The 22,246-nt window shown below is 46.5% G+C and overlaps 1 protein-coding gene and 1 long non-coding RNA gene across 3 annotated transcripts in view; one reads left to right on the plus strand and one right to left on the minus strand.

Moving 5' to 3' along the window:
* DPP6 (dipeptidyl peptidase like 6) overlaps positions 1–22,246 on the plus strand; it is a 1,065,758-nt gene that overhangs the window by 225,735 nt on the left and 817,777 nt on the right. The gene's annotated exons all lie outside the window — the stretch shown is intronic.
* LOC132345158 (uncharacterized) lies at positions 16,838–21,487 on the minus strand. The gene is made up of 2 exons (XR_009494299.1): positions 21,160–21,487; positions 16,838–17,065 (listed from the first exon to the last, which is right to left on the minus strand). It is a non-coding gene; the product is annotated as an uncharacterized lncRNA (long non-coding RNA).

Genomic DNA, 22,246 nt, shown 5'->3' on the forward strand with positions numbered 1-22,246 from the left:
CCAGCTTACTCTTAAGCATAGTAAGTATCTACTATTGTAATAGAATTTGTGGATCAGTAAAAGCAAGACTTGCCCCCAGATGTTTCTTTTATAGACCGGCATCAATGCCAGCAAGGTCTGCATGGCTCAGCCCTGTGCCTCAAGGCTGAAAGCTTTCTAAAACACAAGACTTTCCAGAGGCCTTGACTGTGTCTCATTTGTTACTGTATGTGTAGTTCTTCACACATCACCTAGGTTATCATAGGTATCCTGAAAATACTGGGTACCTTCTAAGAGTTTCATGAGCCTAGACAGGAGATGGGATGCGAATGAATCTGGGTTGTGTCATGGACTGAAAGACACTTTAAGTTCAAAAATGCAGTTTAGCTATAAAGCTTAGCCGTCCTGCAGGGCAGAAGCAGATACATGGATGTTGTGGAGCTTGGGTAAGCAGTCATACTCAGCACAGGAAGTCCTACCAAGGAAGTCCTACCCTTGGTGGGAGCAGTGTTGAGAAGGATGCTGCGGATTTATCCTTCGGAGCTGGAGGAGCGTCTGTCATGGATGGGTGGAGGAGGGGGACCACATGTGCCTCAAGTCATCATCTCTGCCTTAGAGTGGGAGGGCACCAGCGTCAGCAGAAGGCGGGGGTGCCGAGGGATCCGGTAGCAGACTTTCAAAGGGAGGAGGACCAGGAACAGGAACTCTACCCTTGATCCGTCCCAGATCTGCCTAAGTCTGTCACCGTCTCTTCTGCAAAGGTCAGCGTGGCTCCCACTATGTCATTTCAGAGCCTTGAGTTCAGAGTCAAATGGGACATTTGGAGAGGAAGGAAAAAAAAAAAACGAAAAGCGGGGAAAAGAATGGAGTATGACTTTTCAGACAGATGTTCTAGAAAGGAGAAAAGGGCTTTGGTTCATTTTCGAGCTCTCCAGAAGGTTAGGTAGTAGGCACAGGGAGAGTTGAAGGTGCTGCTGACTTGACCTGAACTGCTTAGCTTGCGTCTCCCCTGAGAGCCACGGTCTTCCTGGGGATGGAGGGGCCACAGGGGGAGGCCTCAGGCTCTTGGCCACGGGAAAGCATCCAAAATGCACAGCTTGCAGCTTGCAACTCTGAGCTAATGTGTGTGTCCCAGATAACAAGACAGAAAGAAAACTGTTAAACCTATGTGGATCTTTTGGGGCTGTAAGTTTTGAACAGCAAAGACAGCTTTAAGAGCAAAGTCTCATGAGTTTAGTCTCGCTCACAACCAGTCATGATTCTCCAAGAGCTGAGCCTGTCTGGCGCTTTCCTGAGGCAGCACCCTGTGGTCTGTGGTGGGGGATGACTGCTGAGTGTATCAGTGAGATATTGCTACTTAAGCGCCCCCGAGTCAGTGGACTTAATGCCCTGGTCATGGAATTGCTAAAACCATGCGTTGGGCCTGGCTGATCTTGGCTGCACTTCGTTGTCCGTCAGCTCCTTGGCTGGCCGGCTCCTGCTGATGCTATTCTGTCCTCTTTATCCCATTAGCTGAAGCATCCCTGCTCCAAGTGTCTCTCCTTCTCTTCCTCCTTGACCGGGGTCATGGCCTTTGCACGGCCATGGTAGAAAGGCCAGACAACAGACAGACACAGGCAAGGTCTTCTGAGGGGTAGAAGCAGACAGATACCCTGTCGCATCTGGCTCGTTGCTCAAGCAAGTTCATGGCCAAGGGGTAGAGAAGTGTGCTCCATCTTCCATGGAACAGGTACCTGGGCGATGCATAAAGTAGGGCTGGGGAACTGAGACCGGTAGCGCGGTTTCCCACTTGAGATCCCCCTGGTGCTTGAACGACTGTTCCAAACCCTGAAGATGCTCAGGCAGCCACGAGGGAGGCTGTGGGAGGGGCGTGGGTGGATTGTCAGGACTGACTTTGACCCTCATGTTCAGTGTCGATGGTTGGAGACACGGTGAGCTTTAGACTCCAAAAGTGGTATAGAGGTTTGGTCCCTGGGTTTCTTTTTTTTCATCCATTAATGGATCAACTGCATGTACCAGGTTGCTACCAGAGGACACGTGTCTGCTGCGTCCTGGTTCTTGGAGCTGAAGAGAGAGAAGGAAGGACTAACATTTACCCTCTGCTCATGTTGGGAACGGTGTATTAACTCCACATTAAATAGGGTGAGCATTAAACAGGGCGGACACTGCTGATGTGAGTGCAGGTGTATTCCAAGGTAGCGTGTTCTTGGAGACACTGAGGCTGAATTTCCAGGGTTTGGGCTTGAAGGCATAATATACAGATTTGTAAGCTTCCTGTGGCTTTGGTGATGGCTGTATTTTTGATACATAGAAAACAGGGGTAGATAACAGCCCTCCAACCTCTGCATTGATTTTAAAGAATGTCTGCATGCACAGTTTGAAGCCACAAAGATTGCCTTCAGAGCTGAAGCTTCTCTATAAGATGATCTGGCATTTTGCCACCAACTTCATGGGGATTAGTGACTGCAGTTCATATGGAGAACTTTGGAGAACTTTTTACTTCTTAAAGATGTTGTGATTTTTCTCATTAGATATGCATACAGAGCTAATGGGCTTCCCAGGTGGCATGAGTGGTAAAGAACCCACCTGCAATGCAGGGGACGTGGGCTCGATCCCTGGGTCAGGAAGATCCCCTGGAGAAGGGCATGGCAACCCACTGCACTATTCTTGTCTGGAGAATCCCATGGACAGAGGAGCCTGGTGGGCTACAGTCCATGGGTCGCAGAGAGTCAGACAGGACTGAAGTGACTTAGCATGAATGCCTGCATAGAGCTGCTACCTGAATACGGGGCATTTCCCTTAATATAGGCTCTCTGCACCTTTGCCTTCTTTTATACTTAATACATAATGGTCCTTATGGTCTGTTATGTCAAAAATATAATTTCCTTCTGCCTTTTTCTGTTTTCATTGTTTTCAAAGATGGGGTATAATCAGATCAGAAAAAAAACAAAAAGCTTGATTTCATGACCTACAAAAAGCATTGTCAGGCATGATACAAATTCTTATTCTCCAAGTGTAGATGTTGCCAAAAAGCGGTTGCAATTACATGTAAAGGCCTATTTTTCAGATAGCATCTTGGAGGTCTTTTATCACAATTCTCACCCCTCAGAGATACCTAATTTGATTAGATCCTGGTGGAATTCTGCTCTCCTCTGTGGAATCAGCTGGAACAGCTGCTGGGCCATCAGAGCAGGAGACCAGCTCTGTCCAGGGGCCCCAGCACGCTACCTGGGTCTGCACAGAGGGACCTCACTCTGGCTGGTTTCACAGGGGCCATGGGAGATAAAGGTTTGGTGGTTGGTCCTTGTGGTCAGAGCCTAAGATCCAATTTCTAATGGTTTTAAAGTGAAAATCAATTGCCTGGGAAGTAAACATAGGAAGTTGTTTGGTTTGGGGCCTGGGAGATGCTAGAAAGAGGGTAGAAGGATGGAAGACAGGAGAGAAAGTTCAGGGGGGCCAGAGTGGGGCTGGAGGCTTAGATGGGAGGTGGGATGGTTTTGGGGTGAGGTGTGGCCTGCCTCTTCCCTGGAGGGGAGCCCGAGAGGACCCAAGTCATGAAGTTTTCATTCTGCTCCCTCCTGGCCTTCACCCTGAACAGCTTGTGGTACATTTTCCAAAAGGAGTGAGTTCCCTCTGCAGCCATGGGGATGTGGCTGGTGCTGGCTCCTGATTCTTGACCATCCTCCAGCGTGGGGTGGGCACCATGCTCACCCCCCTGCCCCCACCATATCTCTGTGCAGTGGGCAGGCCTGGAGGCTTGGGCGCCTGGGTGGGGCTGGCCCTGGGGGGACGTGAGCAGTTGCAGGGCTGGAGGAAGCCAGACCTTGGGGACCTGGCCAGGAGTTAGTGCCAAGGGGTCGGGGGCTGAGGCCCAGTGTTGGGGAACGTGGCTCGCAGTGGGGCAGAGGGTCTGCACCATCCTCAGCTTTGTAAGAACACACGTTGTTGAGGACAGACCTTAATCAACAGTGGCTTCCACCTCGGGTGTTTTTCCCTTGAGGCCGGGTAGACCTCAGCAGGTTGGGTTTCAAGGTTTCTATTCTATCGAGTCAGAGTCAAAATCTGTCTTCTCTGTAGACCTCAGGATGACCTTTGTTGTAGCAGGAGATGGACTTCAATGGCTGGAGGCAGCCATAGGTGTTATTCTGGGCGCTATGATCTGTGGTTCTTTCCCAGTTTCTTTCTGAATGTCCACAGGTGGGCTCCAGTGCTAAATTCAGCCTCCTTTGAAGTCACAAAAAAGGGCTCCACCAGCGATGGTCTCTCCCATCAGCAAAGTCAAGGATTACATAAGCCAGTCTCGAGGGCAGGCTCTGCAGCCACGTGGCCTGAGCCGAAGCCTCCGCTCCACCACTTCCAGCTGGTGGCACGGTGCCCAAGTTCACAAACCTCTCTGTGCTTCAGTCCCTCCCTAGAAAACGGAGGCCTTAGCTGAGCCTTGTACATCATACACGGTAGGGCTCTGGTGAAAATTAAATGAGTTAGTCCACGAAGAGCGCCTCACAGGGTATCTGGCACGTGGGAGCCCTCAGTCATTGCTGTGATTACTAACAGCTGCCCCAGTAGAGCTGGGGATCTGCAGTTACCCTGGTTGGCATGGCCGGGTATTTGGTGGAACTCCAGGAGATGATAAAGGACAGGGAGGCCTGGCACGCGGCAGTCCAGGGAGCTGCAAAGAGTTTGACACAACTGAGCGACTGGACAACAGCAGCAACATCTGAAATGTAGAGCAGCTTGGCTTTGTTTAGGTGGGTGACTGCCCCACCCCTGAAAGGGGCCTGGGTTTTCACTTTTACTGCTGCTGTTCACCGAGGTGTCCAGCTCTTCCTAAACTACTGTTTAGGTTCAGGAAGTGACTCTGAGCAGAGTCTGGTCATCCCGGGGGTCACAAAGCACAGTCTGGACAGCACTGTTTAGTGTGAACCCCCTCAGAGGGGATGTGAGTGGTGCCCCCGGAGTCGTGAGCTGTGGTGACTCAGAGGGAGTCACAACCGGTGACTTGTATCCACTTGCCCAAGCGTTTCACTTTCTGCCCAGCTTGATGAATGTTTGGTCTTCTTGCAAAACGATCCTGTGCTCACTTCTGAGTATAAGAATTTGCCATTTGTTCCTTTCATTTATCAGAGTGGTTTCCTATATGATGCTGGTTTTCAGTGCTTGCTTGCTGCCGTGACACCCAAGGAGCATTTAAATTGTACACCCTGAGGTACCAACCAGGAGATGGGGCTTCCCGGAAAACTCAGGTGTCTGTGTTCTTAAAAATTTCTCAGCTGCAAAGCTGTAGTATTCAAAACAGTATGGTACTGGCACAAAAACGGACGGCTAGATCAATGGGCAGCACAGAAATAAATAAACGCATACATTTTTGCTCAGTTAATCTGTGATAAAAGAGGCAAGAATATGTAATGGAGAAAAGACAGTCTCTTCAATAAGTGGTGCTGGGAAAACTGGACAGTTACAGCAAAAGAAGGCAATTAGAACATTTTCCTCATACCATTTACAGAAACAAACTCAAAATGGGTTCAAACCTGAATTTACGATCTGAAACCACAAAACCCCTAGAAGAGAATGTACACAGAACATTCTCTGACATAAATCACATCTTTTTGCATTTGTCTCCTAATGCAAAGGAAATAAGACCAAAAATAAATGAATGGGACTTAATTAAACATAAAAGCTTTCCCACAGCTAAGGCAATCATCAACAAACTGAAAAGACAACCTATTGAATGGGGGAAGTATTTGCAAACGATAAGGGGCTATAAGTGACCCTATAAGCGGCTAATATCCAAAATATATAAACAGCTCATACACCTCAATGCCAAAAAACAAACACCCCAATTTAAAAATGGACAGAAGTTCTGAAAAGACATTATTCCAAAGAAGACATATATATACAGATGGCCAACAGGTGTATGCAAAGATGCTCAGTGTCATCAGTTATAAGGTAAATTCAAACAAAAACCACACCCAATAGGATAAGATACCTCACACCTGTGAGAATGGCCATTGTCAAAAAGGATACAGATCATAAATGTTGGTGAGGCTGTGGACACACCGTTGGTGGGAATGTCAATTGGTGAAGCCACTGTGGAAAATAATTTGGAGATTTCTCAGAAAGACTAAAGATCAACCTACCATATGACCCAGCCATCCCACTCTTGTGTATATATCACAAAAAAGAAAATGCTAATTCAAAAAAAAAATACATGCAGCTCAGTATTGTACAGTACTCAGTACAGTACTCAAGCTCAGTACAGTTGCCGAGATATAGAAGCAACCTAAGTGTCCATCAACATATAAATAGATAAAGAGTATGTGGTGTACACACACACACACACACACACACACGTACACACTGGAATACTACTCAGTCATAAAAAAGATAGATATTCTGCAGCAACATAGATTGACTTGGAGGGCACTATGCTTAGTGAAATAAATCAGATAGAGAGAGACACATACTGTATTACATCCCCTATATATGGAAATCTAAAAAATACAGCAAACTAGCAACTATAACAAAAAAGAAACAGACTCACAGATATAGAGACTGAACTAGCGGTTATCAGTGGGGAGGGGGAGGGGGAGGGGCAAGATGGGGTAGTGGGTTAGCAGATACAAACTGCTGTGTGTAAATAAGTGAGCTACAAGGGTGTATGGTACAACACATAGATTGTAGCCAATATCTGGTAATAACTATGAATAGCATATAACCTTTAAAACTCGGAATTACTCTGTTGTACACCTGAAGTTTATATAATATTGTACATCAGTCCCACCTCAGTTAAAAACAATCCTCAGATGAGCAGCCCAGGGTAATAGCTGCTGAGTGATTGTCTTGTTTTTACCCTCATGCCAACCCTGAGAGAATTGGAGAGATGTCACGGTGCCCTTTTATAGATGAGAAACCCAGCTCTTAGAGGGTGAGATGTGTCTGCAATCACATAATTCGTTCACGTGTTGCTCAGGATAATACAGTCTGTTCCTTAGCCAGCACTTCCTAAATCTCGATGGCTTAACCAGGGAACATCTGTTTCTTACAGCACCATTAACTGCCAACAGGTGGCTTCCTGCTCCCCCATTTGAGGAGGGTCATAGGGTCTTTCCACCCATCTGTCCAGGCTGTTTCCTCTTTTCCATGGTCACCTGTCTCCCGGTGACTCACTCCAGGTGTGTGTGCAGAAGACAGAGCTTGGCTGTGTTTATGGCCAGCCTGGTGGTGATGGCCATGTCCTTGGTCCACATTCCATTGGCCAGAACTCAGGCGTGAAGCCCGCCTAGATGTAGGGGATTCTGGGAAATGTAGTCTCCTTGTGTGTCCAGGAGAAACAACCCAGTTTGGTAAACGTATAGCGTAGTTCCTACCACTACTGATAAGGTAAGGCTGTGAAATCTAAGTAGCAAGAATCTTCTTTATGTTAAAACTGTGTTACCACTGACGTTGTTTTCTCATCATGACAACCATCCAAAGAGGTAGTTATCGCCCCACTTTTTAAGGATGAAAACCTGAGATTCAGCAAACCCCAGTGCCGTGGAAGAGGCCCCCCCTTGAGAACGGAGCCGGGGAACGAGCGGCTCACCCTGCTCTCCCGTCTCCAAGTCGAGGGCAGTTTGGTGGGATCGCCCCTGCTGTCCACAGCCTGTGGGGCCGAAACAGAGCCGGGCCAGAACTTGGATTCCAGGCTGTTTCCCACCACATGTTCTGAGCTGTGTTATCACGTGGACTGAGGACTCAGGCTGAGCAAGTCTTCATTGACCAGAGTGGGCGAGGGAGTTGGGGGGAGGAACAACTGAAGTTTAAAGTTTCTGGAATGTTTTCTTGTTATCACATGGAAATACAGAATTTTCCTACTTCCTGAAACCTGTTCATAACCCCTCCCGGAGGCCTTCTCTCTGAAAGCCTCGCAGAAGACCCTGTCCTTCCTAGACAAGCAGCCGAGGGACAGTCCGTAATGAGGGGTGTCGCTCATAACGCCCAGGAGGCCTTCTGCCTGTGGCCTTGTCCCAGAGAAACCATCCTCCAGCGTTGTTTTCTGTTCGACAGACCTCAGGTGACTTCCCAAGAACTCTGTTGGATGCCAAAGGCCCGAGTAGAGATCGTCTGACATTTCTTCTCGTTTTACCTATGGCCGCCTCTCCACAATGCTCATGTGTGCTCAAGTCCAGATGAAGCCATTTCTTCTGGGAGGAACCCCCCAGTGCCCTCAGGGGCCACCGCCTGCCCAAGGCATATGGTCTGAGGGCCTCTCAAGCAGCTCCAGCCTGACCCGTCAGCCCAGGGTCCCTACTGTCAGCTCAGCCTCTTTAGAAGACAGATGGGGTGTAGCTACCACTTAGCCTGGAGACCTTCGAAAACAGGTTCTAGGAGGATTCAGCGGGCCTCCAGGCCCCACCTGAGTCAGCCCTGACCCTTAGCCGAGGTCCGTGGGACAGACCCAGAGCCCTGCCTGGGTCACCCCCTGCTGAGCTGGACAGCAGGGATCCTGACCACTCTGCATCCGTCATCATGGTCTCCTCTCTGCCCCAGCCCCAGGTCACTGTCGGTAGCTCCATGCCAGCTCATTCACTCCTTCAGATGGGCAAGGGGACTGCCAGTCTTCCCCACTCTTCTGGGCTCTGAGCCCTCTCAGCACAAAGAAGCAATTTCACCTCACCCCAGAGGTGAAAGCCACTTTCTCAGCCTGGACTTGACCCCTCAACCAAGAAAAGGTTTAAGGAAGCAAGGCAGGAGGAGAAGGGGACAGAGGGTGAGATGGTTGGATGACATCACAAACTCAATGGACATGAGTTTGAGCAAGCTCCTGGAGTTGGTGGAGGACAGGGAAGCCTGGTGTGCTGTGGTCCATGGGGTCTCAGAGAGACGGACACAACTGAGCAACGGAACAGCAATGACAGTAGAAACAGAAGCAGCAAATCCATCTCAGAAAACCTGCTTGAGTTGCTTTCACCTGCGCTCTCAGGAAGGCAGTTTATAGACGGTTAACTGTAGAAGCTCAGAAGGCCTGGCATTGTGCCACCCCAGAGTCCAGAAAACTCACATCAAAGAGGCGAGTGTCGATACCACGACTCAGAGATCCTGGAGTAATAACAGTCAGAGCCAGAGTCATCGATTCAACCAGAACAGTGTATTTATCATGGTATCTCCTGCCTGCTGCCTCCAATGCATTCTCATGAATCAATGAGCCTCTCCACTTGCATATCAATATCTTGTTTCATTTCAAACCAGAAAATGAAAGGCAGGATTAGGTTTTGTTCTCAACGTCTATTTTTCTATGCTATAGATCCAGGTGGCAACTACAGATTGAACCTTGGAATGGGTTCTCTCTTCAGTTCATTTTTTAAAAGGGTTTTTATTTTCATCAGCAATGAATGAAGCGAATGCGACTTCCGGAGATGGAACTTGGAGACATCGAAGTGGTCCCAAGTTTGGGAGTTTTATAAAAGCTGACTGCAGGCCTCGATTGAAACGGTGCTCAGAACAAGCGTCCAAGCCAGGCTTGTGCTCAAGTCCGTGTGGTTCCTGGCACTCAGCCTCTGAAGGATGGTATTTGAGTTTGTATGCTTGGCATTTCAGATGCTGGTGCATCCGGCTCCCATCCTGGTCAGAAAGAGGCAGAGCTGGAAGTGGGCACGTCTGTGGCAACGGAGTGGAGTCGTGTGGACAGAACAGCACGTGGACGGTTCCCTCGATGTGTGGGGGAGGCTGCTGGGCACAGGGGACCCTTCCTGCAGCACCCCTGTGTGCCCTCCTGTCTGCTCGCTGGCCGACCTGATCATCTTCTCTCGGGCCCTTCTTCCAGCCCGCAGGGAAGAAGGACGTGACAGAGCCCTCTCCTCCTCCAGCGCAGGTCCCCAGGACTTGCAGACTGCATCACAGAATTTCCATGTGGGGCAGCAGGGTCACAGTGATCCCAGACTGCCCTGCCTTCCAGCAGCGAAGCTTGATCACCTGACGCCTCGCCTCCCAATACTGATGGGAACGCTCCTCTGTTGCTGGTGTTTCCACTGGGACACCCCACTGCTTGATCTGTGGTGTTTTGGACTCATAATCTGGGCTCTGTCTTTGGCCCAGTAGGCGGCTGAAATCTAGGCTGATCTCAATAGGGAGGCAGAAAATGAATCGTTTTGCAGTGGGCTGGAGACCTACAAAAAGCCTCGGTTCATGAACTTAGAAGACTCAGGAATGATCAAATTTGTATTTATCTTCTCTCTATGAAAATAGCACCCAAGGCAAGAGGTGCTGATTTTATATATTGTTATTTCTACCCCAAGTATTCTTTCACTTAAGTATCTGGGGACTTCCCTGGTGGCCCAGTGGCTAAGACTCTGCACTCCCAGTGCAAGGGGGCATGGATTTGATCCCTGGTCAGGAAACTACCCACTTGGTGCACAGCCACAGCCAAATAAATAAATAAATGTTATGATTTAACTTGAAGAAAAGGGACATATTTGTTTGGAGGCAGAGGTAGGTGTTGGTCCATCAAACCGAAAAGCAGGTTTTCAAACAGAATGTAGTTTCCTGAGGGTGTGTCTTAAGTTGCCAAGTACATACTTGAGATTAGTAACAGAAAGTCTAATGTTGCAAAGGACCTGAGTGATGGGTCTTCTTGCTTACCCTGTTTCACAGTTGAGGAAACCGAGGTTCAGAGAGCCAGACCTTCCTATGCCACAGAACTAGTTCATGGGAAATCTGGGCTTAAAACCCATGAGCACTGATTCTCGTGATGAAACTACAACATGATGAAAAGGATTATAATAGTGGTAAAAATATCTGCAGACAATGTGTTGTTATTATCTCCATTTTGTAGATGGTAAAACTCAGACTTGGAAATACTAAATAACCTTCCTGGGGTTACAGAGAGAAGAGGGTCAGAGCAGGATTTAGTACCTGGGCTGGTCTGATCAGGTTGTTTGTTGCCTTCCCATTGTATGAGAGTGCCTTTTGGTTATCTTTTTTTTTTTTTTTTTTTTGAGACAGAAAATTTCCTTCCAAAGAAATTAATGATTAAAGAGCCTTCAGTTCAGTTCAGTCGCTCAGTCTTGTCTGACTGTTTGTGACCCCATGGACTACAGCACGCCAGGCTTCCCTGTCCATCACCAACTCCCGGAGCTTGCTCAAACTCATGTCCATTGAGTCTGTGAAGCCATCCAACCATCTCATTCTTTGCCATCCCCTTCTCCCGCCTTCAATCTTTCCCAGCATTAGGGTCTTTTCAAGCGAGTCAGTTCTTTGCATCAGGTGGCCAAAGTATTGGAGTTTCAGCTTTAGCATCAGTCCTTCCAATGAATATTCAGGACTGATTTCCTTTAGGATGGACTGGTTGGATCTCCTTGCAGTCCAAGGGACTCTCAAAGAGTCTTCTCCAACACCACAGTTCAAAAGCATCAATTCTTTGGTGCTCAGCTTTCTTTATGGTCCAACTCTCACATCCATACATGACTACTGGAAAAACCATAGCTTTGACTAGATGGACCTTTGTTGGCAAAGTAATGTCTCTGCTTTTTAATATGCCATCTAGGTTGGTCATAACTTCTCTTCCAAGGAGCAAGTACGTATATAAGAGCTAAAACTTTTTAACTCCTAGGAAAAAAGCACAGGCATGATCTCCTTTGAAAATAGAACAAAATAGAAATTCTAGAACTGAAAAATATAACATCTGAAAGAAAAGAATTATTAAATGTCACCTTGGATTAAGCAATGCTTTCTAAGATGTGGCACCAGAAGCCAAACAACAGATAAAAATAAATACATTGGAGTTATTCAAAATTGAAAATTTTTGTTTGTCAGTGAACACCATCAAGGAAGTGAAAAGGCAGTTTACAGAATGGGGGAACATTTTCCCACATCCTGTCTCTGATAAGAGACTTCTCCTAGCACATATAAAACTATAAAAATAGCCCAATTAAAAAGGAGCAGGTGTTGGAAAAGATCCTGATGCTGGGAGCGACTGAAAGCAAAGGAGAAGAGGGTGGCAGGGGATGAGATGGTTAGATAGCATCACCAACTCAGGGGATATGAATCTGAGCAAACTCTAGGAGATAGTGAAGGACAGGGAAGCCTGGCGTGCTGCACTCCAGGGGGTTGGAAAGAGTTGGATGTGACTTAGTGACTAGACAACAAATTATGTACATCTTTTTAAAAACATCTTTGAACACTTTATAACAGCTGTCCCAAAGGCCCTGTGCTGTTGTTCCGTCCAGTGTCCTCAGTCTGTTCCTATGGGATTATTTCTCCTGGGTTATGAGTTAGTTTCCTGGTCCTCTGGGTGTCTAAGGGCTTTTCATTGAATGTAGCACACTGTGCATTCTATGTTGTTGAGGATCCAAATTTTTAAAACTTCTGCAGAGAGTTTGAGTTTTGTTCTAGGAGGCATTTGGTTTCCTGGCTGGTTGCAGGGAGTCTGCATCAGAGGCTGGTGATCACCCCTGTGTGCCAGTTGCTTCAGCAGATTCAAGCTCTGATCCCTGTCCTCTTCCAGGGAGGCCACTGCTCCTCTGTGGTCTCCACCTATTTGTGCTGAGGGTTGAACATAACCCTAAGCAGACAGCTGGTGTGGACAAGGAACTTGCCTCGGGCTTGCCCTGCTCTCAAGGGTCACAGTCCTGCAATGTCTGTAATCCGGTACCTGAATTTGCTTTATGTGTTTTGTCCAGAGTTATTAATTGCTTATAGTGGGAGGGTAAGTCTGGTAACTCATAACTCCACCATGACCTAAACCATAGGTCTCTCCTGACTTATTTTAAATCATTCTGTTTTAGATATACTAATATTTAAGTAGTCCCCTAGTAGCTCAGTCGGTGAAGAATCTGCCTGCAGTGCAGGAGACCTGGGTTCGATCCCTGGGTTGGGAAGATCCCCTGGTGAAGGGAATGGCAACCCACTCCAGCATTCTTGCCTGGAAAGTCCCATGGACAGAGGAGCCTGGAGGGCTGCAGCCCACGGGGTCTCAAGAGACAGACATGAATTAGTGACTAAGCCACCACCAAGTGGTTTGCAATGTTTAAATTCTCTCATGGGGAGAAGTTCAAGAGAGATGATAGATTAACATAATTTTTGTGTACTGTGTATTCCTTAGAGAAATGTCAGGTTTATTTAAACCATTTTAGGTGTATATTGGAGAAGGCAATGGCACCCCACTCCAGTACTCTTGCCTGGAAAATCCTATGGACGGAGGAGCCTGGTAGGCTGCTGTCCATGGGGTCTCGAAGAGTCGGACACGACTGAGCGACTTCACTTTCACTTTTCACTTTTATGCATTGGAGAAGGAAATGGCAACCCACTCCAGTGTTCTTGCCTGGAGAATCCCAGGGACGGCGGAGCCTGGTGGGCTGCCGTCTATGGGGTCGCACAGAGTCGGACACGACTGAAGTGACTTAGCAGCAGCCGCAGCAGGAGTATGTTTTGTTTTAGAAGTTAAACATTAGATAAAACAAAATATAGTTAAACGAGGGATAGGTATTTTGAGTTGACTTCACACCATTCTACTAAATCAGATGGTAATGTTCAGAAAAGTACTATAAAATTCTCATTTTACAGGTGCAAAAGTTTAGAAGTCCGCCCCTGCGTGTAATAGGATCACATTGGGAAATAATTTGGAGCATATCCATTTGTCTTCATCTTCTCATTTCTGGAATACACTCCATGTTTTCATTTTCAGTTTCACGTCTTCATCGGCATGTCACTTGCTCTTCTTCCTCACACTTCACTCATTGAGACAATTCACGAGGACTATAAAAAGGACAGGATATGAGCCCTTTCCCAGGTTGCTTTCAAAGAGCTCCACTCTTTGACTTTAAACAATGGCAGTCGTAATGTGATTATCGTCAGATTATTATCTGATTGTTGTCAAGCTGTGAGGGAAGAGAGACTCGGGGCCATCTGCTCACTGTCTTTCTCTGAGCTCGTCTTCGCCATCGAGTTCCTTCAATTTTCTGATCTCGCGCCATCATCTTCCTCACTCTTGTCCCATGCACCTCACCCTCAGGTTCTAGAACTCACACTCTAATTCCAGCAAGGTGCCAATGACGGAAGCTGGCTTAGGCCTTGTTTTACACCCTCACCATTCTTGTCATAAAACTGGTGATTCTGCTTCCATTTTCAAGCTCCTCACATCCTCTTACTGTACATCCCTCAAACTGAAAATGAAACCTCCCTTCGGATTTCTCGTGTGTCCCCAAAGCATAATGAAGCAGGGATTGATTCTGGTCCTGAAAGTACCAGGATGAAGTCCTCACTAACGATCCCATCGAAGGTCAAACCACCCAGGACATCGTCTCAGGACACCTGCCTGATAACGATGGATATTTATTAAACGATCCCTTATGGGGCTGAGGATATGCTTTTGGAATGATCCAATTTTTCATTCAGACATTTGAACTTTACTAAACAAAATCTTGGAGGAACTGGAAACTGTTTCCCTGTTGACTGCTTGCCTCAGTGGCATGAGAAATAAGAAGCACTGAGTGCTGGTTATTTTTCTCAAGCCCAGCAGGTTGCAGGGCTGCTGGAGACCCTCAGTCTCCTCTGCCCTCAACATCTCTTCTGTCTTCCTTTTGTTTTCCATCTCAGCGATGTCTGACATGGCTAACCTCCCATCTTAAACTCTCTCTGGGGAGTCCCCCTTTTACAGCACTGGCCACTCCTCTTCAATTTCCTTGATTGGTTCCACCTCTTTGGCTTGACCTCTTCATGTTGAAATACCTTAGAGCCCAAGTCTGGGCTGTCTTCTCTTTTCTGATTTATCTAATTTCTGGAGGAGCTCATCCAAGTCTGCAGTCCCAGGTACTGTGTATACGGTGATGATTTCCAATTTTCTGTCTCTAGTCTTGTCCTCATATTTGAACTCCAAACCCAGTTTTCAGAATGCCCATCTGACCACTCCACGTAAAATCCTCACTCGATCAAAATATGACTCCTCATCTCTGTAGCATCTTAAAATTGTTTCTTTAGCATAGTTTACATCTCAATAAGTGGCACCAACAACCACCCTGTTGCTCAAATCAAAAACCTTAAAGCTATAATTTGTTCCTTATTTTTTTCTCATGGCCATTCTAACCCACTCAGCGTCTCCTGTCCATCTTAAGTTCAACATACATCCCCAATCAATTCATTATGCTCCACCCTCGCTACCACCATCATCTCTTGCCTGGATCACTGAAGTCATCCCCAAAAGATCCCTCTGCTCCCATCCTGCCCTCCTGCAAGCCATTCTCCATAAGGAAGCCAGAGTGATCCTGTAAAGATGGTAATCAAATCTGGCCGCTCTCCTGCACATCAGAACAGAAGCTCTTTACAAGATGTAAATGTGCACACATCCTGTTTCTCTGGCCTCTTAAGATCCCCCTTCTGTGCGCTTTCCACACTCTGGACATACTGGTCCACTTTCTATTCCTCAAATGTCCCAAGTTCTCTCTGCGTTAGAGCCCTCGTCTCTGTCACAGATAGCCGTGTGACTGTGTCCTTCCACCGTTCAAGTCAACCCAAACGTCACCTCCTCAGACAGGCTTTCCCCAGCCACTCTGCCTACAGTCTTCGCCCACCCCTCAGTCACACCAAATTCTATTTCATTTTCCCCTAAACGGGTATCACTGTTAGACATTAAACAGGGAAATAATTTTAGATTATAAGCTTGCTTATAAAAGTAGAGAAGGGCCTCGTCTATTTTTGTTCTATTTATAATGTGCTCAATAAATATTTGTGAAGTCAATATGTGTAAGTTGTAGAAATGGTTAACAGTCAGTTTTAAGAGTGTTTGGTTTTCTCAGCAATGCCCTGTAACTGGTGTGCACAGTAATAAGACGTCTGAATTCATAACTGGGAGTCTTGAAGCCTAGCCAACACTGACATTCCCTGGGGGGGACTCTGAGCTTCCATTTGCTTCTTTGCTAGACTCTCTGGTACCTCCTGGTCTCATTATAGGGTTAGTGAGGAGAGCAAATAATATAAGGCCTTGGCAGATATGAAGAGAATCGTACAACACTACATAGATGTTAGATTTTTGTTTCTGTTACATTTAGATAACCACCTGAGAAGTTTTCTTTGTGTGTAGAACAAGGTAGAATTCACGTGCATAGACACATCTGATCAAGTCCCTGGCAGTCATACACCCCTAGGACCACCAGGCAGCCAGTGTTCAGTGGTGGTGACCAGAGCAGGCACCTCTCCTGTGCCCTTCACTGAGATCTTCCTTTTCTGACTGTCCCTGTCTCACTAGAGATTGCGTCCCTTTGGCGTTGATCATGAACACCTGGGTCAGCCATCCATTGCAGCCCCACAGAGCCCAGCACAGTGCCTGGCTCAGGCTAGACGCTCAGTTATTAAAAGTAAGCGTCCACCAACAGATGAATGGATAAGGAAGATGGGGTACATATATACAATGGAATATTACTCGGGCACAAAAAGGATGAAATAATGCCATTTGCAGCAACATGAATGGATCTAGAGATTAGCACACTAGGTGAAGCAAACCAGAAAGACAAAGACAAGCACCATATGATATCCTGTTTATGGGAATCTAAAATGTGACACATGTGAGCCTGTCTATGGAACAGAGACAGACTCACAGGCCTAGAGAACAGACTGAGGCTGCCAAGGGGAAAGGGGAGGGAGACGGATGGACTGGGAGCTTGGGGCTAGTAGATGCGAGCCATTATACAGAGAATGGATAAGCAACAAGGAACTGTTATATAGAGAATGGATAAGCAACAAGGAACTGTTATATAGAGAATGGATAAACAGCAAGGACCCGCTCTGCAGCACAGGGAACTTTGTTCAACATCCTCTGATAAACCATAGTGGAGAAGAATATGGAAAAGCACGTGTATATGTATATTACAGCAGAAATTAACACAACATGGTAAATCAACTAGACTTCAATGAAAATCGAGTTCTATAAGGGAGGGTGAGTGGGTGCTGAGGTGAGAAAGGGCACTGAAAGAGATGGGACGTCCAAGGCCATTTCTGCCCACTGGGTAGCATCTCTCCTTCGATCTATGACAGCTCTCCAAGTTGCAGCTTGATTTTCCTCCTGAATAAGCAGCAGCCGACTCCTCGTGGGATCCGGGTGCAGTCAAGCCTTCTCTGCCTGGGGAAGAAAGAACAGTTTCACGGGCTGTCTGAGCTCACAAGCAGGCTTGTTTGGGCTTTTCAGTAGAGTGGATACCAAGACATTATATAACCTGAGCTCCAGGAGAACCTTCCAGGCTGTCCCCAGGTGAAGGGCACAGGGTGACCGTGGTATTAAAAGAGGCATTTGTTGCTCTTTATATGCAAAGGAAATCAAGGTGAAGCTAATACTCAAATCAGGCTGAGCACATCTGCATGAACAGGATATATGTCACTGGTGGCTTCTATCCTGCACGACAGGCAGAGAGAACACCCTCCCCGTTGCCTGTGGTTCTTCATTAAGGTGGAGCTTTGAGGATAAGAAAGGGTTCGCAGTGGCATTTCCACCACCGTCTTGCAGCTGCTCAGAAATCACCTTCCCCCATATCTTTAGAGCTTCTTATCCACCTTTAAAGCAAGACTGAAGGGTTGGGGGGAATACGGCTGAATGCAAAACAAACGCCATCAATAGGGAAAAAAATTTCAAAAGGTTCTAACACAGATGAATAATGCAAACCTCCATCATGTTTATGGGGGGCGGCAAACATTCACTATTAATAATTTGCAAAGAAAAATGGCTGACACTGTTTGTTAACAACTCACCATTTGTTCTGGATACAAACCTAAGAATGCACCATCATATTAAGAGTTTCTTAGTTTTTTTAAAATTTAATTTTGTGAACAAGGTGATGTTTATCAGAGGAAAACCAATATCCTGTCTAAAGCCGACTTTCTTCATTCCCTCCCACCTCTATCAAATATTTATCTGCCTCTGACATTTTCTGTGTTTTTTTTTTTACTTAATTTTCAACACTAGACTGCATTTTTAATGCACACGGTGTAACTAGCTTTCGTAGCCAATCGTTCTTCCTCCAGAGATGTTTTATTACAAGACCAGGAGCATGCAAAGCAGTTGCATTGTTTTTTAGATTCTCTCTTCAGGGAACAGAGTCATTAACGAATTGTATCAGGAAGAAACACTTGTATAATGTGGCTGTCTCTGCATTCTAAGGATGGCGTTTGTATTGATTTAGTAATAGCTTACAAATAATAACCAAAAATTAGTTCTTCTGAGCTTACGGTTTTCTCCTCTTACTACTGCTGTCTGGATTCAGGGAGCTCACAGACGAGTCCAGAGACCTTCATTCACTTTGGTTCCCATGGGAACCACTTTCAACTGGGAGTCGGGGTGATCGTGGAAAGCCCATGTCTGTCTGTCCGTAGAATGCATCTTCATGTCTCTTGCTGACCACACTCTGGGAAGGCCGCTGACCTGACAGTCAGGTTCCAGATGAAGCCCCATGACATTTTACATGCACACTCACCCACACTGTACACACTCACACACCGTGTGTGAAACGAAAAGTGCACGTCGCTCAGTCATGTCCGACCCTTTGTCACCGCCTGGACTGTGCCCGCCAGGCTCCTCTGTCCATGGGGCTCTCCAGGCACGAGCGCTGCAGTGGGCTGCCGTGCTCTTCTCCAGGCATCTTCCCGACCCAGGGATCAAGCCCACGTCTCTTATGTCTACTGCGTTGTGAGGTGGGTTCTTGACCACTAGGCCAGCTGAGGAGCCTATATATATTCTTTTTTTTTTACATTCCATTTCATTATAGATTATTAGAGGATATTGAATATAGTTCCCTGTGATATACAACAGGTTCTTATTGTTTATCTATTTTATGTATAGTAGTGAAAGTGAAAATTGCTCAGTTGTGTCCGTCTTTTTGCGATCCCATGGACTCTAGAGTCCGTGGGATTCTTTAGGCCAGAACACTGGAGTGGGGTAGCCATTCCCGTTTCCATATATAGTAGTCTCTACATGTGAATCCCAGATTCCTAATTTATCCCTCCCCACCCTTTTCTTTCACTGACTGCTTTAAAACCTTTGACTGTGTGAATCACAGAAACTGGAAAATTCTTCAAGAGATTAGAATACCAGACTACCTTACCTGCCTCCTGAGAAATGTGTATGTGGGTCAAGAAGCAACAGTTAGAACTGGACATAGAACAACAGACTGGTTCCAAATTGGGAAAGGAATACATCGAGGCTGTATATGTCATGCTGCTTATTTAACTTATATGCAGAGTACATCATGCGAAATGCTGGAACTGGGTGAAGCACAAGCTGGAATCAAGATTGCTGGGAGAAATATCAATAACCTCAGATACTCAAATGATACCACCTTTGTGGCAGAAAGCGAAGAGGAACTAAAGAGTCTCTTGAAGGTGAAAGAGGAGCATGAAAAGCTGGCTTAAGGTTCAAAATTCAAAAAACTAAGATCATGGCATCTGGTCCCATCACTTCATGGCAAATAGATGGGGAACAGTGAGAAATTTCATATTCTTGGGCTCCAAAATCACTGCAGATGGTGACTGCAGCCATGAAATTAAAAGACACTTGCTCCTTGGAAGAAAAGCTATGACAAACCTAGACAGCATATTAAAAAGCAGAGACATCACTTTGCCAACAAAGGTCCACATAGTCAAAGCTATGGTTTTTCCAGTAGTCATGTATGGATGTGAGAGTTGGACCATTAAGAAGGCTGAGTATCAAAGAATTGATGCTTTTAACTGTGGTGTTGGAGAAGATTCTTGAGAGTCCCTTGGACTGCAAGGAGATCCAACCAGTCCATCCTAAAGGAGTTCAGTCCTGAATGTTCATTGGAAGGACTGATGTTGAAACTGAAACTCCAATACTTTGGCCACCTGATGTGAAGAACTGACTCATCAGAAAAGACTCTGGGAAAGATTGAAGGTGGGAGAAAGGGTTGACAGAGGATTCGATGGTTGGATGGCATCACCAACTCGATGGACATGAGTTTGAGCAAGCTCTGGGAGTTGGTGATGGACAGGGAGGCCTGGCGTGCTGCAGTCCATGGGGTCACAAGGGTCAGACATGTCTGAGTGACTGAACTGAACTGAGCCCCTTTCCACTCTGGTAGCCATAGGTTTGTTTTCTATGTCTCATGCATAGTGGTTTCAAACAACTTTTTTTAACATGTAATTTTGGGGCTAGTATCTCAGGCAGGGCTTGGCTGGGCAATGCGTGGGCTCCATGTCCTTCCCACCCCTTGGCAGTGCTGCTCTACAGGATCCTAAGCATTCTCCCTCAGAGATCTGGTGGCTGCAAGCTGGGCTCGTGTGGTTTCCGCCCCCCAGCAGTCTCAGGTCCTCCCGCCAGGGGCTCAGGGCTCCCTGACGCCGTCTTCCTGGAGTCTCAGGCAGAAGCTGCAAGGCTCCTCCTGGTCCAGCCTTGGGAGTCCCAGGATGGCGTGGAGTCCAGCCCAGACTTCAGGGGAGGGCCATCAGATTGCACTCGTCAGTGGGAGGAAATGCGGAGCGACTGACGTTCCCTGCCGGTTTGCTCACCTGGTGAGCAGGATGAGGATGGGCTTGGAGCGTAGTTGTGGAAGGAGACTGCATGATGCTGCTAATGCCACTTATGGTTTTTGTATGGAAACAAAAATAATGAATTGTAATTGCAGTTGCCACCTGACCTTTTCTTAGTGAGAGCCTGACCTTTCTGTAGAAAAAATAATTGGAGAGTCACTTCAACATGGAAAATAGGACACTGGGAACCCAAGCCACACAGAGCTGGTTGTGCCAAGTGGAGAGTGAGAGCTACTGGGCTTTGCCTTTGAGAGGAAAAGAAAGATGAGAAAATAAAGATGAAAGATGTGAGAGAGAAGCTGGAAAGAGATCTCTCCCCTGACCCAACACTCGTCGCAGTGGTGCTGTGTATACCCTGCCTGGGTGTTCAGAGAAATCTCGGTGAAGACTCTGGGCTTCCTTTCAGGAAACAGAGAAGGTTGGAGCTTGTCTTAGGACTCAGAGGGCAGGGAGGACCCAGCTGCTGTCTGGTTTCTACGTGGCTTGTGGTTCAGACTGTCTCCTTAACTCCTAGCCCAAGAGTCAGCGCATGGCCGATTCCCCTGCTGTCCCAGGGACCCTCCTAAGGCAGAGATGCCAATGGCTGTTCTGAGCATCAGCTGGGATCCTCTCTGGTCCCACCGCACCACATGCTAATCTCTGGGTTGCCCAGAGATTCCAGGGTCCCTGGTAGGGTCTTACCAATCCTTGGCCTCTGAGATGGCCAAGACACACAGCTACCCTGGGTGTTGTTAGAAGCTTTATCCACAGAGTTCTCAGGGAATTGTGTGATGTAACAGGGGAAAAGGGGTCCTAGAGCTGGGTCTGGGAATTCTGCACACACAGACACACACACCTAGATGCACACACCAATACACGGGCACACACGCTCACACATGCATTTCTGAAGTCTGCATTCCCCAAATCATAAAGGACCTGTGTTTCACAGCCGTCTACATCACAGAAGCTTAGAGGACTTTGCCATTTGGTTTAATAGAATTGGGACACTTGAAGCACTGTCTTTGTATTTCTTGAAGAACAGATTGTGGTGTTACAAAGACTGTACTTGTCCAAAAAGACTTCAGATGGTTTTGTTAAATGACTGCAGAATGGAGAAGAGGATTCTAAAAGATTGGTCAGTTCCTATTTAAATATACATCCAAATGATTCTTAGAGGTGGGGGCTGTCAAAACATCTCCCCCACAGCAATTTCAGGTTGAGTTTTTACTACTTTTAAATGCTTACCTGTGACCTTTGATGTTCTGATTTTTTTCTGGGATTTCTGGCACTTAGATTCACTCAATCTGCCAAGAGAGGAAGTTATACTACCAGGCTGCATAATTTCCTTCTCAGCAGTAAAATATTTCCTTTAAAAAAGTGTGAAGGAGAAGAAATTATGGGAGCAAATATGGTATTTATCATTTGAATTAAAAGACTGAACCTGGCCAATCGTCAAGTTATCAATCCACACATCATGTCTGTTGTTAGGTGCCCAATTCAGAGAATTTGATGAGTTGATATATTTATATGTGTGGATCGTAAGCCTCAAAACCACTTTCATGTGTATTATTTTTCTTGTCATCCACAAATCACATCCAGAAAGATTGATGGTAATTGAATAAATGGCTGTGTGTACTTAAAGGCTGGGCTTGTTGAAGACAGAACAGATTTATTAGATGATACGTTTAATTTTTTTTTCTTATATGCCAGTGCTCATCAAAACACTTCATTCCAAACAAGGGGAACTAGAGAAAATATACTGAGGTTCTCAAACGTGTCGTTCCGTGGA

The sequence above is a fragment of the Bos taurus genome, chromosome 4 (genome assembly GCF_002263795.3).
Source record: "Bos taurus isolate L1 Dominette 01449 registration number 42190680 breed Hereford chromosome 4, ARS-UCD2.0, whole genome shotgun sequence".
Taxonomy (NCBI): domain Eukaryota; kingdom Metazoa; phylum Chordata; class Mammalia; order Artiodactyla; family Bovidae; genus Bos; species Bos taurus.